The sequence below is a fragment of the Lithobates pipiens genome, unplaced genomic scaffold, assembly GCF_037356315.1.
Source record: "Lithobates pipiens isolate NorthernLeopardFrog02 unplaced genomic scaffold, aLitPip1_a1.2 Scaffold_22, whole genome shotgun sequence".
NCBI lineage: Eukaryota > Metazoa > Chordata > Amphibia > Anura > Ranidae > Lithobates > Lithobates pipiens.
In genome coordinates, this window is record NW_027507784.1 from 50,196,465 (window position 1) to 50,210,676 (window position 14,212).

The following is a 14,212-nucleotide window of genomic DNA, read 5'->3' on the forward strand; positions in this document are numbered from 1 at the left end:
AGTGAAATTCCCAAAACATGGCCTGTTAGGGGTACTTGAGGGCTGAGGTTGAGAACCACTGACTTACACCATAGGGAGCTATTTGCTTTATCTGTGTATTAATCAGTGATTAACCTCTTAACACCAGCACCTCTTGGCTCTTTAAGGGGTTATAATGCCTGGAGGTAGGACGGTGCTTAAGAGCGCATGACGCCATGATTGGATGTAATGTGACCTAAAAACTCCAGATTGCAAGCATTGATTGGGAGCTTTCAGTTAGGCACCGGTAATTGTGTCGAGAGCAGCACAGCTGTATGGACAGCAATTCATGCAAATATGCGCCCCCTCTGCTCCTAGGGCCAGGTGCAGAGAGGCCGCATATTTGCGTGCGGCCAGCGTCAAAAGGGTTAATCTATACAATTAAGAGATTTTAGTAGCATATTTAAGGTACTAAAAATGACATCCAGTCAGTACAAGCCATCGATTGAAACATCTTTAATACTTTTAAAGCCAACAATATACTTCTGATTGGATAATATAGCTTCCTGTTGTTCGCCATTTGCTGTTTACCCTGTTAAAGGTAAATTCCAGTCAAACAGTTTTGCAATTTGCTCTATGCATACTATTGTGTTGCGGTAATCGAGAAAGAACTAATTTTCATCTAGATATGCCTCTGATGTACCTAACTATCCTGCTAATTAATTTACTGCCAGTATCCCTTTCTTCTCTAAGGACCTGGTTTACGGCAGATATGTTTTTGACCATTTTGTAGCACTGAAAATAATGCATGGATGCTTTAATGCATGCATTCCAGGCATGTGTGTTCAATGGTTCCAGCAAAACCCTCTCTTAGATTTCACTGCAGCCTTTACCTACACAAGTAGAAGTGTAGCTGATTGTTAGAACAACACAAAATAAGATTAACAACAAGCTGCAGCTTAGGTGACAAGCAGACTCACAACATAAAGTAAAGGCAACACAATGACTTAGTAGTTAGTACTTATTAGCAGTGTAGCATTCGGATCCTCGGTTCAAATCCCACCCTAAACATATCTGCATGATCAACTGGGAGGGAAGAAGGTATTTTGGCGGTACAATGGCAAATAATAATGAGAAAGATGAATCTTAATTTATTTTTATTTTTTTATGAGTATAAAGTTAAAAACATGAACAAGGACCATGAGTCTGTAAGTATACTGTGTTTCACAAAATAAGTGGTCATTCAAACAGGTGTAAAGTTATAGCAAAATTTTTAGATTCGTATATTATCCCGATTCATCTTTCTTATCATTATTTGCCATTGCACCACCAAAATCCCTTCTTCCTTCCCATTTGATCCATTTTACCTTTTGGGGATGAGGTGCCAACTTTTCTCAGTGTTTAACCACTAGTCGGACACAACCAATATATCTGCATGATGCTTGCATGTTTTTCCTGTGCTATGTGGGTTTCCTCCCACATTACAAGGACATGCTGGTAGGTCAACTGGTTCCTGTCTAACTTGGCCCTGACATGTAGTACGTATGCATGTGAGATAGGGACCTTAGACTTTTTGCTCCTCAAGTGACTGATAATAATGTACAATAGGCAAATTGTCATTGTTATTCTATAGATTCCTGCAATAAATATATGGGTATTTTGGTGCATTGTCATTCATTCTAAATTGCCAACCCAATGCATATATACTGTAAAAAAAAAACAAAAAACAAAAACTTGTAGTATGACATATTCCCATGCACACATGTGATATCTCTGCATTGTGGCGTACTGCATTGTCAGTAATAATAGTGCGGTTGTGTTTTTTTGTGTGAAACACATTTGGCAGTCCACTTGCATTCACACTCACATACATGTTAATAGGTCCTAAAGGTAAACCAAGCAATCTCTGACTTCAGAATGTTTAGTAATGTTTCTTAAATACCATTGTCAGTTTAACAACTGATTTGATTTGTTGCATTAAATTAAAATGCAACCCCAGCCAAAAACTTTTATTTTTTTTCGGCTTTGGATAGAGCTGGAAAGGGTAGAACCTCTCTAAGGTTTCTTTTGCTGTTTGTGCCTTCAGTGGAGCAGTCTTACCTCGCTTCCTGCTTTAGTGGCCAAAGCCACTTGAACAGGAAAAGGAAGAAGTGCTATCCAACAGAAATGCAAACAGTAATAAGCACCAAAAATTAAGCAGCTTAGTGAGTTAGTAAGCCTTTAAATAGTAACGACCAATGTTGTTTTCTCTAAAGTTTAGGCATACATAAAAGCTTGGTCAAAGGAAAAGGATTGCCCTGGGCTGTCTTATAAATGTTAACTGAGAGTTTTGTAATAAAATAAAATAAAATAGATAAATAAAAATTATTTTTAGCCTTTCTGCATTGCTTCTGCTGTAAATGGTGCAGCCCATGTTTTCCTGCTGAAGATTATTAGGAGGGTGGTCTACATTCTGGTCATCATTCTCTATGGTCCAGCTCATGGTAGACTGGTCCACTGGTCTGTAACAGGAAGATGCTCTTTCTTCTGCCTGTACAGTTGGTTGCTGTCCTGTAATACCACCTTAACCAGAAAATTGTACAAAGTCTGTTTTTTGCCCTTAAAAAAATTATAAAATGTATGTAAGAACCTAAGAGCTTGTTGAAAGGGGATTTTAGATGGAATTGGTCTGCGTGGCTGTCGTTCCCAGAAGGAAGACTCATCTAAAGATAATGCACAGGAAAGCCTGCAAACAGTTTGCTGAAGACAAGCATTATTACTGGAACCATGTCCTGTAGTCTGATGAGACTGAGATAAACCATGAATGCCAGCATGTACTGTGACATACTGAAGCAGAGCATGATCCCCTTCGGAGACTGGGCTGCAGTATTACAACATGATAACAACCCCAAACACACCATTCAAGATGACCATTGCCTTGCTAAATAAGCTGAGGGTAAAGGTGATGGACTGGTCAAGCATGTCTCCAGAACTAAACCTTATTGAGCATCTGTGGGGCATCCTCAAATGGAAGGTGTAGGAGCGCAAGGTCTCTAACATCCACCTGCTTCATGATGTCATCATGGAGGAGTGGAAGAGGACTCCATTGACAACCTGTGAAGCTCTGGTGAACTCCATGCCCAAGAGGGTTAAGGCAGTGCTGGAAAATAATGGTGGTCACACAAAATATTGACACTTTGGGCCCAATTTGGACATTTTCACTTAGGGGTGTACTCACTTTTGTTGCCAGTGGTTTAGACATTAATGGCTGTGTGTTGAGTTATTTTGAGGGTACAGCAAATTTACACTCTTATACAAGCTGTACATTTACTACTTTACATTGTAGCAGAGTGTCATTTCTTCAGTTTTGTCACATGAAAAGTTATGATAAAATAATTAAAAAATGTGAGGGGTGTACTCACTATATATTGTTTTTTATTTTTTTTTATGACACCTTAAAATAAACTTTGCAATGTTTGTTGGTAATAATGAAATTAAATGTAACCAAATAATAGATGCACTTTAGCAGCTAGATTAGTCTCTGACGTTAAACACTAATAGCTGACATTAATCAACTGTCTACACTGAACCATTCAGGGCGTATGAAGTATATTTTTAGAACACCTTTGTAGACCTCACAATAGCCATGGATGGGGCAACTTTGGAAAATTCTAATATTTGGTTGTTCTCCAAGGGCTCCCACACTGTCTTTATACACAGCAGATTTATCATTTAACCGTCAAACATCAGCAATAATTTTTTTTATTGTAGTAAGGGGGGCTGTAAGGTTTTTGGTCAATTAATATATTTATAAAGGGACATTTAAATTTTTCTTTAAAAAATAAATAAGCATTATAAAGTACAGTATATATGTGCTGTGTTTGCAAAACATGCTGGTCTTTCTAATATGAAAGCCTATCACTCTAATAGACCTTATAAATCACATTGTTAAAGGAAATGTACACCAAGACATTGTGTGGACTGCAAGTGCCAACCTCTCCTGAATGTACCAAGGACAAGTATTTTTATTAGGAGTTCTGATTTTTCTCAGATTTTATTTTAATCTACATGATTGTTCTAGCTTGGCAACTCATACAATTGTGACATCAAATACAGACAGACAATTGGTACTTATTGAAGATGGTCAGTAGTGTCAGTTCATATATCTCTTAGTATCGGTTTTCATTATGACTTTTCTTTGCATGCTGGCACATGGGAAGGGTGTATTCTTCTTTTGAATCAATAATATCACTTTTTAGTATAAAAGCTGCTATCTCACACTTCAGCTAAAGGGCTTGTCCTGAGCTCCTGTTGCTGGCAAGCGGTGATATGACATTTTTACATGCGATAATTAAAGTACAACTAAAGAATCTTGTATGATAGTATTTTTTTAATGAGATGGCCACTTTGAAGGGTCAATCCGCCTAAAATGATGGTTTAGAAATGCATAGCACCTGGTTAGCCTTTGGCTTTCTATATGCCTTACTCTAACAGATAGACCATCCTGTATCCCAGACTGAGCCGAATTCTCCTTTATTTGTATCTATTTTCCCTTCCAGGCAATGCAGCCTACGGTGGAAGAGTTGTTGCATGCCTGTATGAGAAGCCTAAGATTATGAAGGTGACCGGTTGGACAATTGCTGTCCAAGCACCCCTAGAAGCAAAGACAGGACCTTCAAGGCTAATGAGAGGGCACAAGTGCCAAGACACTGGTGACTAGAACTTGGAAATGTGGTATCATATGTGGTGGAGTACAGCTGGTAAATAATACACAGAGGATGCATCAAGTTCAGATACAGATGGAATCGGGTCACAGGCATCAGGATCAGTAACAGATGAGCAGTGAAGCACCAAATTATAAGCAGAATCAAAGTTGGGAACAAAGCATACAGAATACACCAAAAGCACAAAACCAAAACATAAAGTGCTCAATCCAAGATACTTTAATAGTTCTGTAGCAACATCACATAAAACAGCCAATGTGTTTCGTGGGCCAAAAGCTCCCCCTTCAGCAGGGCTTAAAGCAAATATCCACTTTCGCAGCCAAATTGGGATAACTCCCTGCCTTAAAGTGCACATGAACTTTAATGGCATCCCAGTCTTAGCACGTAGGTTTCAATATTGAGTTGGCCCACCATTTGCAGCTATAACAGCTTCAACTCTTCTGGAAAGGTCGTCCACAAGGTTTAGGAGTGTGTCTATGGGAATGTTTGACCATTCTTCCAGAAGCATATTTGTGAGGTCAGTCACTGATGTAGATTAGAAGGCCTGGCTTGCAGGCATCTTCAAAGGTGTTCTATCGGGTTGAGGTCAGGACTCTGTGCAGGCCAATCAAGTTCCTCCCCCCAAACTCACTCATCCCTGTCTATGGATATTGCTTTGTGCACTGGTCAAAATCATTTAGTGGAGGGGGGATTATGATGTGGGGTTGTTTTTCAGGGGTTGGGCTTGGCCCCTTAGTTCCATTAAAGGGAACACTTAAGGTGTCAGCATACCAAGACATTTTAAACAATTTTATGCTCCCAACTTTGTGGGAACAGCTTGGGGATGGCCCTTCCCTGTTCCAACATGACTGTGCACCAGTGCACAAGGCAAGGTCCGTAAAGACATGGATGAGTAAGTTTGGGGTGGAGGAACTTGACCTAACCTCAATCCGATAGAACACCTTTGGGATGAATTAGAGACTAAGAGCCAGTCCTTCTTGGTCAACATCAGTGCCTGACCTCACAAATGCGCTTCTGGAAGAATGGGCAAACATTCCCATAGACACACTCCTAAACCTTGTTGGACAGCCTTTCCAGAAGAGTTGAAGCTGTTATAGCTGCAAATGGTGGGCCAACTAAATATTGAACCCTATGAACTAATGCCCCATACACACGATCGGACTTTCCAACGGAAATGTTCGATGAGAGCTTGTTGTCGGAAAGTTGGATCGTGTGTACGTGGCATTAGACTGGGATGCCATTAAAGTGCGTGTAAAGGCAGGCACCCCAATACAATGATATTATGACAATATAGTGTACTTTATATTTGTTACATGTCATCATTCACATAAGGTAACTTAACAAAAAAAATGCATATCTAAATTTGGTAACAGAGGTAATTAGCAACTATTGGTAGACAACCGAAATTAAAAGGCAGGTTAGATAGATGTCAGGTCAGGAACTAGTTCAGGATTGGGGATCATGGGTCACAGGGATTCAGCTAAAAAGATTATTCAGCAGAGTTAATGTTAATGTCTCAGCCTGCTTGGCCTCAATATCCATGGTGTAAATGCGTTCATGTTCCAGCACATGCTAGGTAGGGTTCTAAGTACATAACCAAATGCACGCTTTTGCACAAATCCAATGGCTAGAATGATGTTCCTGACTAGGGTTTCATCAACAGAGGTAGCACTGTCAATCCAGAAAGCAGTGGGCAGGGCTTGGTGTGGCAAGTGCTGACTGGCAAACTACAGTACATGCATGTGAAATAGCAGTAACAATACTAACAACTATGCCACCTGCAACATTTTTTTTCAACCCACTGTAGTGCAAGCACACATGACTTGCATAAGGGTGGCAACACTGCTCTAAATTAAAGAGGTTTTTGTGGCACTTTGCAAGGGGACTTCGGGAAAACTGTAAGGCCGCGTACACACGCGGGGGCATGTTCGCCCAACTTTGTCCGTCAAACAGTTTCAGCAAACAGTCCGCTCAAAATTAGCATGGACGGACATGGCCACACACGACGAACGAACAGTTTGCTGAAACCGTGCGCGATGACGTGAACGGCACGTACGACGGGACGAAAAATACGACGTCCTATACACTGCATTATAACTTTCGGCGTGTAAATCCTTTCTGAGCATGCGCGGAACTTAGTTTGACGAACAAGCCTACACACGAGGGGACTGTTCGCTGAAACAAAGTTTCAGCGGACAGTTTTTCGGAATTTCCGAAAAACCTTGTTCAGCGGACTGTTCGCTGAAACTGTCCGCTGAAAGCCCACACACGAGCGGACTGTCCGCCGAAACACTGTTCAGCGGACAAAGTTGGGCGAACAGTCCCCGCGTGTGTACGCGGCCTAACTGTGGATACACTTATTAAATTCTGACATATACATTTTTCCTAGTTCAATTTGTTTATTGAATTTTTTAGTTATAACCAATGCATTATTGCACACAGTGTACAATGCTAGAAAGATTGCCAGTGTTACATTTAGATTTTGAAAAGAACAATGTTTAAATGCAACAGGCGAGAGACATACAATCCGTGTTAACCATAGGATCAAAGGACGCAGCCATTTTTTAATGGGAGGCCATAGTTCTACTTCAAATATGAACCTGAAAAGTTATAAAATTGAAGATATACAGTATATATGTGAGTATATAAACTGTTGATTTATCTTAAAGGGCTAGGCTAGTTTTTTTTTAAGACACTGGAGTGTTTTAACCCAAAACATATCATATATCTTTTAAAGCTATGTTAGACTCAACTCAAACATGTATTGTCTTGCAGCTTACCAATTATTAGATTTGATGGCTGTATTCATTTTCTTTTCTCAGCTTTCTTTCTATTATTTTCACCTAGTGACTTGACCATTAAGCCAGTTGTTTTTTTTTGTTTTTTTTTAAAACAGGATGTCTTTCAGATGTAATGGTTAGAGGGATAAGTCAAACCATTTGCCACTGACATTGGTGCTTCCAATTTTCAACCTTTTTTTATTTGGGTAAAACCTCTATCCTAAAAGAAAAACAAAAAGTTTGCTGTAACTGCTTATAAAGTGTGAAAATAGAGTTTGCCTTCAATTTGTTAGTGTATCTAAATCTGCTAATGCATCTTACATACTCCCCCCCCTCCACCAAGACTGCTAATGCTGCTGTCCAAAGGTACCCCCTGGGCTCCTTTATATAGAATGGATGTCCTCTAGTACAGGAGGTGTGTTACCAATTCACTAGTTGAAAATAGAGGGAAAAAATCCTAAAAAAAGAAAATGTGCCCACAAAAAAAAAATGGATGGGAATGCCTGAAACTCCAGCATAGGGACAGAGCCAGGAATTGTAAAAGGAACATCTTACACCATGGAATCCTTAAGAGATGTAAAAAGCCAAGGTGTGAATTGTTACAACAAGTTTTACTTAAAACTGAATTTAAAGTGACCCTTTAACCTCTAGCCACCCGCGCATGTGCAACAGCAATCAGGGTGGGTTTTAACACCCACATGGTACTAGCACAGTGATTGAGTTCTCATAGGCCGCTCCTGGTCTCTAGTAATGGAGGGTCAGTGGAACAACCACACTCTTCCTATCATCACCGGAGGAGCGCCACCTCAGAGGCTGAGCCGGGTGCCAGTCCAGGCATGTGGGTCAATTCGGACCATATGGTCACAATCTTTCCTGAGCCTGGACCAGTTCTGAGTGATCAAACACAGCTGATACTCCCTGGAGCTTAGGGCTGTAGAGGGGTGGCTTGCTGAGAGGCTGAGCCAGGGGCCGGTCCAGTCATGTGGGTGAATTCTGACCATATGATCGCAAGCTTCAGCCCACCATCTGCTGAAAATGGGTCACATGAGTACAAAACAATCTGCACTCCTGTGATCCACAGGAGAAGTACAGCCAAACAAGCTTTGGCTGAACTCCTCCTTTACTTGAACAAGCTGAAGTTAGAAGCTGATTGGCTACCATGCACAAGTGCACCAGATTTTGCACTCTCCGGTTTTAGTAAATCAATCCCACAATGTCTTAGCAAACAAAATATCAACCACTTAGGGTTTGTATGGACTTTATGAAGCAGTGGGCATGTTCCTGCTGCTTCAGGCTAGGTTCACACTGCTGCGATGTCCATGATCGGATGTGATTCGCACCGCACTGCAGTGCAAATCACATGCGATCTCAGTGTGATGCGATTTCAGCCATACAGATAGTATGGCTGAATTCGCATTGCATCCGGCCCAAATTCGTACAGGACCCTTTTTTTGGTCCGCAGCAGAATCGGATCGCATGGGTGTTCACACCATGCGATCCGATTGCTGTCCAAGTTTGCATTTCGCACTGCGATATGCGCACTCATTTGGAGGTGTCATTAACTTTTAACTGACACTCCCAGCAGTTCGCATAGGGCAGTGTAAACTGCCGCCGGGAGACATGCGATGCGGGAACCCACAGTGGATTCGCAGCGTTCCCGCATCGCAGCAGTCTGAACCTAGCCTCAAATGGACAAGAAACGATTGCAAAAGCAGTTATTGTACAGTATTTGTTTAGACACAAAACAATGTCTCCGAAAATAAAACTATTCTACATGAACCCCTATAAATGTTTTAGATTTTTTTTTCTTTTTATCCATTATGTAATTTGCACTGAATAATGTTAGAGTTTTGCAAGTAGAATTTTTTTTTTTTTATTTCTGTTATTATAACCCTCATCATTATTATTATTATTACATCATTACACTATTGCACTATTTATGTGGGAGTTTTAGTGCTAATCATTTAGCGTTTTTTTTTCTTACAGATGACAAAAGTATTTAGAATGGCTCTCAGTCTCTAATTCCAGCATGTACCTGTCAGTATGAGTGGGCTGGAACTACTCCCAGTAGAGAGGCCTCGGCTTCAGCAGAGGTGCCAGTCAGTGACCACTCCTGAGTCAGCAGCATGTCGACGGCTTGAACTGTGCGACAGTCACTCATTCAGCCTCTACCTCCCAGGGGGCAACCGTCCTCCACTTCACTGTGACCCATCTGTCTGCTGCGTTCAACATCTTGAAATGCACCACATTGGTGTGCAAATTCAAATCCCAATTCCTACAAGGAGAACTCACATTCAAGATAATGAGTTGGAGATACAAAGGGTCAATGCACTTTTGATCTACTGAACAAACCTGTAACATCGACTTAGTTGTGCATTCATTTCCATAGTTATGTTTTATATTATCTTCGCATGAGCACTGTAAACTGAGGAATTAGTTTAAGGCTCTCACACTAAATTTAAATAAGCAGCAGAACAATTTTCTGTTATTTTGGTATTTTAACAGTTTACATTAGCTTTAGCTGAGGCTGTCTAAAAGCCCATACAACCTTTTATTAAAAAAAAAAAAAAACGTTTTAATGCGTTCTCTTTATTTATGCTTTTTTTTTTTCTGATGCACTACATTGTGCTCTATTGTTTCTGAGGATACCCTGCATCAGACGGTAGCAACCAGTTCAAGTGTTTGTGTCTTTTATATGCTTTCACAGACCCTACCACAATCAAACTGAACAAACTTTTTTTTAATGACATAGCGAAGAACAGCAAGCATAATTGCATGCGTCAATCATTATAATATAAATATACATACTTCCAGGCAGTTGTAATACTGTTATAATATATATATAGAGATGGCAGTTATTTTCTGCTTTGCAGGGGCACAAACTACACCCCCCCCCATGAAAATGCAGATCTGCGGGTGCCGTCGAACATCAAGTACCTGGCGCCCGCTGATGGGCTACCGGTGTGTGTAATGACAGCGGAAGCAGTTGCCAGTGGCGTGTATGCACACCCCCTATATATACCCCTATGCACGCCCCCTATGTATATATGCGTGATCCAGCACATAGCTGCCACCCTTTAGCAGTAAAACTGCTATAGGGCAGATGGGAAGTGATTCATGAAAACAAATTATTTATAACAGAATTGGTTGGGACATTATCCTAAATTAAGCAATTAGCTGTATTTTTAATTAATGTTTTAATATATATTTAATATATTTATATTTAATATATATTTTCTAAAATATCCACTAAAGATTAAAATTTTGTTTAGACCCACTTTCAAAAATATTTTCATAGATAATGAGCATTCCTGATTGCGTTTATACAGTATATAAAACTAGAGCTTTAAAAATGTTTTACTATTGCCATCACCCCTTTTGTTTTTTTGAATTGCTAATGAAATCCACAGCTAACATGTTGTTTATTTTCAGTTATTAATTTACAGTTTATAATCAATAATGGCTTAATGATTACACATTAACTGTCACCTCCTATGTGTTTACTGTAGCTCTGAAGATATTGTTCCTAGTAGCTACTGATAGAAAGAATGTTGTGTATATTTGGCATATGTTAAAGAAGATCTTATTTTGGCTGCCTATGTTCTTAGCTCATGGGAACAGCAGGCTATTTAAAGTTGAACTAATGGCAAAAACAAAAATAACATACAAGTTGCAGTCTGTCTGTAACATAGTTTTATTATCTGCTGATTCTGCCAGAGTGGATTTGTTTTTTTCAAATGAAGGTGACTAGTCTAAGCAGTAATATAATAGGTTTATAATAGATTTGTTTTATTCCAAGTTACTTAACTTTCTGGCCAGCTTGGTCTGCATGTAAAATTATAGAAAAATATTAATGCATGTTAAAAAAAGGAATTTAGTGCCACCTATCAGTGCCCATCAGTGCCACCAGTGACGGCAGGTGGAATTTTCTTTTTGGGGGGGGGTGGCAAACAGTATGCTGCCCGCCTGGTTGGTCGGTAGCACTTACCCCATCACCGATGACTTCCCCCTGTTTGGCGGTGGGGGCTTCCCGTTCTCCTGTTCTCCGCGGCGGTGGCTTCCATTACCTCCCTCCACAGCTGCCAATTGGGTGTCTTCTCTTTTCGGCCAATCGGAAAACGGGTCTCACACTCGCTTCTGATTGGCCGAATTGAGGATCAGTGTTTCCACAGAGAATATTCATTCGCTGTTGTAACACACCTAAGTGGGCTTCAGGTTGCATGATCTGCGACCCAAGCCCACCCCATTTTATAGCCTATTAGAGCATGTGGCTCTAATCAAGTACTCCAAAATAACTACAAAATCCCCTGATGATGTAATTCATGCGTCTGGTGACCCGAAAGGGGCCAGACGCATGAATAGGGGGTGGCCACGGGTGGCCATGGATAGATGCATGCCATTCATTAATCTTTCCATTACCATATAGGGGGTGGCCTGGAGAGAGGGGGCGGTGCCCGGGTGACCCTAATGGACAGGCCGCCACACAGTGCCACCTCATCAGTGCCCCTTCATCAGTGCCACCTCATCAGTGCCCATCATTGCAGCCTCATCAGCGAACATCAGTGAAGGAGAAAAAATACTTAGTTACAAAATTGTATAACAGAAACTAAGTAAAACGTTTTCTTCAACATTTTCATTCTTTTTTTTTGTTTAAAAAAAAATAAAAAATCCAGTGGTGATTAAATACCACCAAAAGAAAACTCTATCTGTCTCAAAAAAATGATAACTTTTTTTTGGTACAGGAAGGGGGTAAAAGTACCCAATAGGCAAGTGGTAAAAGATTAAAGGGGCCAACCAAATCTTGCAAATGTAACCCTTCCTAGTTTTTTTTTTTTACTTTTTGATCACTTGGAGAAGGGGTAGATCCTCTGTTAAGGTTATTTTTTGCATTTACTACTGGATACAGATGGGGGGAAAAAAAGGCTAACAAACATCCTAGCTTTCACTCATTCACTGTCCAGTCACAGGCTGGGGAGGGTCCAGGATGACCTGGGCTCAGAGCAAGCTGGTAAACGATGGTTCTTATAAGCCTGTGGACATCTATTGGCACAAACAAGTACTGCAGGAGAAAATGTTGGATTGATAATGAATATTAAAGTAAAGGCTGGTTTTGTTATTTTATCTTTTAATGGGCTATTATCTTATTTTTAACTAAAGTTTTGCTTTAATACTTAGTTCTCCCATACTGCCAATCTGGATTTGGTACCTGCTTCCAAACTGTGCACAGCGATTAAAGCTTTGAAGGTGGCACTTTTTTTTTTTTTTTTTTTAGAGACTGGGCTACTTTAAGTTCCTTCAACAGTACTATAATAAATTAATCATTGGCATTTGTTCAAAACACATTTTTACCTAAAATCGTCCCTTAAACATATTCAGCTTTTTTTTGTTAAAACGTGAACAGACACTTGTCAGTATGTAGTATTTGCACAAAGAAAATCTTTTCAGAGACACAGAACCTATTGAAAGCTAGAGGGTTCAAGAAAGATTAGGATGTGACATGATTTGGTGAGTTTTGACAAAGCTGTTTTTTTTTTTTCCCTCAAAGCCAAGCATGGACAGCCAGAGGATATATGACTACAAGCTACTTTTTACTGTATTAAAAGAGTTAATAAAGGTCTTATGCAGTGTATGACAGCTGACAGAAATGTTCCCACAGGACCACAATAAAAAATGAACACAAACCACTATGGTTTTATCTACTGTATGCTGAGCTTTCCATGGTGAACATAGTAACACCCTACTATCACATTATAAAGAAAAAAAAGAAGTTAGATTTTACTGCAGTTTGGATTTTTTTCTTCCAAATTCCAAGCTTTCCCATCAGTCAAAGATTTTTATCAAATATAATATTATTTGAAATTTTTGCAGACTTTTTGTAATATTTTGAATTAGTAATTAGAACAGATGAGGGGAATAATTTATGGAACCAGTGTAGGAAGTCAGTGCTACTAAGGCAGTTACAAATGCAGAAGATGGTGCCCAATGGCCGCATGACCTGAGGAACCTCGATGTAGGTAGTGATTCTCTCTCGGTCATGTAACCACACGACCCCCCCCCCCCCCATGCTTCTGAATATAATACTAGATTGCAGAAAACCCAAGCACATACATATTTTTGTTTATCATTTATGAAGAGCATATTACCCTTTGTAACAATATACGATATCTCACAAAAGTGAGTACACCCCTCACATTTTTGTAAATATTTTATTATATCTTTTCATGTGACAACACTGAAGAAATGACACTTTGCTACAATGTAAAGTAGTGAGTGTACAGCTTGTATAACAGTGTAAATTTGCTGTCCCCTCAAAATACTATATCTCAACACACAGTCATTAGTATCTAAACCGCTGGCAACAAAAGTAATTACACCCTTAAGTGAAAATGTCCACATTGGGCCCAATTAGCCATTTTCCCTCCCCGGTGCCATCTGTGTTAAATTTGATGTTATTGCTCTCACTCTCATGGCAAAGAACTCACTGGGCATCTAAAGAAAATAATTGTTGCAGATGGTGGGCTGAAGCCTGCTGTCGGCTGACGCAACTGAGCCAGTCCAGGCTCAGGAAAGATTGCAACCATGTTGTCAGAATCCACCCGCATGCCTGGACCGACCCTGGCTTAGCCTCCCAGCAAGCCACCCCCTCCACAGCCCTAAGCTCCAGTGAGCTGTGTTTGATTGCTCAGAGCTGGTCCAGGCTCGGGAAAGATTGCAACTATATGGTCGGAATCCACCCACATGCCTGGACCGGCACAGCCTCTCAGCTAGCCC

The 14,212-nt window shown here is 40.2% G+C and overlaps 1 protein-coding gene across 3 annotated transcripts in view; it reads left to right on the forward strand.

The window, feature by feature from the left end:
* The window catches only part of FIGN (fidgetin, microtubule severing factor), a 209,840-nt gene that overhangs the window by 74,422 nt on the left and 121,206 nt on the right, over positions 1-14,212 (forward strand). Inside the window, exon 3 of one of the 3 annotated variants that reach the window (XR_013261778.1) lies at positions 9,428-10,000. The exons of the other annotated variants lie outside the window; for them this stretch is intronic. The gene's annotated coding sequence lies outside the window, so the exon portion shown is untranslated. Of the gene's footprint in view, positions 1-9,427; positions 10,001-14,212 lie in introns of those variants that run through there. 3 annotated transcript variants of the gene reach the window in all.